The sequence below is a fragment of the Pteropus vampyrus genome, unplaced genomic scaffold (genome assembly GCF_000151845.1).
Source record: "Pteropus vampyrus isolate Shadow unplaced genomic scaffold, Pvam_2.0 Scaffold12, whole genome shotgun sequence".
NCBI classification, from domain to species: domain Eukaryota; kingdom Metazoa; phylum Chordata; class Mammalia; order Chiroptera; family Pteropodidae; genus Pteropus; species Pteropus vampyrus.
The window spans coordinates 3,157,917-3,160,433 of NW_011888793.1; the positions used below are offsets into that span (position 1 = coordinate 3,157,917).

At 38.7% G+C, this 2,517-nt stretch overlaps 1 protein-coding gene across 15 annotated transcripts in view; it reads right to left on the reverse strand.

Moving 5' to 3' along the window:
* The window catches only part of VEPH1 (ventricular zone expressed PH domain containing 1), a 190,073-nt gene extending 188,221 nt beyond the window's left edge, over positions 1 to 1,852 (reverse strand). For 13 of the 15 annotated variants that reach the window (XR_002777563.1, XR_002777565.1, XM_011379507.2 and 10 more), the window contains exon 1: positions 1,429 to 1,612. The gene's annotated coding sequence lies outside the window, so the exon portion shown is untranslated. The other 2 variants (XM_011379484.2, XM_011379491.2) reach the window with 2 other exon arrangements.
* Between the last annotated feature and the right edge of the window lie 665 nt (positions 1,853 to 2,517).

The following is a 2,517-nucleotide window of genomic DNA, read 5'->3' on the forward strand; positions in this document are numbered from 1 at the left end:
AAAAAAAGTTATTTTATTCACCTGTATAAAAAATGCCCACTGACAAACTTAGACCCATTTGGGTTCTAGAAACTTTCAATAAAGTTCTCAGATAGCTTTTCCCTTGAAAGAAAGGATTAAAGATTCTTTTCAAGGAGCATCTTTTTCACACAGTGTGAAAGAACCACAGACGTTCCCATGGGAATGGGCCGCATACATTTCAGCCCTTCCCACAAGATGTCTATTGTTCCCTGGGCGTCTCTCAGTTTCCTCTGCCACGACATGTTGCTACACTTCACTTCTACTGAAAAACTCTGAAGCTGGGTTTTTTCAAATGATGATAAAGAATTCAGCCCTTGGACCTTTTGCTAGGACTAGTCTAAGGTTGTAGCAGGCCTTGTTACCATAAACATATACAAAAAGATAGGTTTGGTAACTTGTTTAGGCAAGAGCTAATTAATTAACCATAATTAATTTTGAATGTATATTACAACTTACTGAAACACAAATAGATAGGAAACATTTTTTTTTTTTCTTTATGGGGAATGAAGGAAACATCTTTAAGTCTAACCAACTTTCTAAACCAAGAATTTGTGATCTGTCATAATGATTTCATAGTGTATCCATTTGCACCTATAAAGTTGGACTTTGTAAGTCATATTTGCTCTGGAATTGATATAAATCTTGATAAAACTTTTAATTCAAATTTTGTAGGTTTGTTTTTCCAGAAAGCATACCCAAACTCTCAAATTACAAGGAAAATTCCATGTTAAGTGTACCTTTATTTACATTTAAATTCCATATATTAAAACAGCTGCATAACTAATTCAAATAATGCCTTAAGTATTTTTCTTTATTCTTTAAATTGAAAACATGTATATCATGAAATCAATGGTTGATTACTATAGCAATTTAAATATATATTTGAAGGAACAAAAAAGTGGTTAGATGCAATTATGATTTCTAAGATATCTGAAATATTAAAGGGAAAAAAGATAGCAAATCCAACAGTAATAATGACTGTTTAAGCCAGTGACCATAGCGATGCTATTGAATTTTCTTTGAAAATCATAGGCAGGGGCAGTTTCTTTACTGGTTGCAAAATGTTTCTTGAGGTAAACAAAAGTATGAAATAGAAATGAGCCTAGACTATTATGAAATAAAACAAAAATGCACATAGAAGCACAGTTTTCTGCTCCTGAGGCCTAGAGACATGTTTTAATAACCTACAGAGAGGTGGCTTTTTTACCCTAATTACTGAAAAACATGCATACCCAGCTAGACACACACCTCCACAAGCGCTGTATCTGCATAATCAGCCAGACCCTGGAAGTTTCTCTGTCCTGTTTTTCCACAGCCCACTCCTCGCCTCACTGCAAGCTTCTGACATTCACTTTAATTAGCTTTTGTTTTTGTTGAACAAAAGGACAGGAAGGAGGATAGCCATACCTCTTCGCACAGGAAACTGTGGCCATCACAGGAAAGAGAAGGCAAAATGCTTGATCTTTAGGGCAGTTCGTCCAGGACTATGCTCGGAGGCAGCCCGGTAGCCCCCCGCCCGTTCTGTCCTGCCGGCAGCGGCCGTGCTTCCCTGTGCTGCTTGTCAAGCCGGTGGTACACTTGATTCCCTCCCCTGGACTCACCGTGTGGAATCCGGCAAATGAGTAACTTCTCCCTCTCCCAAACTTAACGCGTAGAGCAAACAATGGGCACGCCGCTTCGCTTATTTCTACAGTAGATTTACAGAAGTTTCTCCAAGCAAATCAGTAGTTTTAAAGAATTAGAGGATTTGCCCAACAGCTAGTAATTTAGCTTCTGTCAATGAATAACTCGTTTTAAGGAATCAAGAAAGTTTTTAAGTTAACATCAGATGTGGGGCCTTTTATCTGGGAGGCATCAGTGAAAAGGCTTGGAGAGGGATGTGAAATGTGATAGTATTTAAGCCAAATATGGTAGAAGAAAAATACCACAAGAGAAGCAAAATGGCTATAGGAGCAAAAAGTTTAACTATGCTATTGGTACTGCTGGCGAAACACTGAACAACTAAGTGAAAATCCCCTAGGGACCTTTCCATGCCAGCACTGCTCCTTCTTGCGCCCTTCCGATTTGCTAATTCACTTCCTTTTACCATCCAAACATAGAACTTTTCTTCTCAGGCCTAATACACTGGGGATCCTTTACAAGCAATATGGCATCTCCTTACATCTCTCTTTTAAGAAGAATGCTCTTCAAACCTTTAATGCATAGGTTAAGTGCTGGTACCCAGTGGAGGCTCTCCTCTCCTCCTTAAAGTGTGCGACATGGGCTTTCTCCCCTTATTGATCTGAGGTTTGGCCTATGCATAAGGCAATAGAATATTTCTGAGCCGCTTCTAACTAGCTTTTGGTAAAACTAAGTGTGTAAGTGTGGTGGGACAGCGAGGTGGGGAGAGCAAGGTATAAGGTGTATAACTTGAAATATCAATATTTCTGTGTCATTGGCAATCATGCTGCCATTTAAGTAAATTGCTGGCTCAATTAAAAGGTACACTCCTGGGAT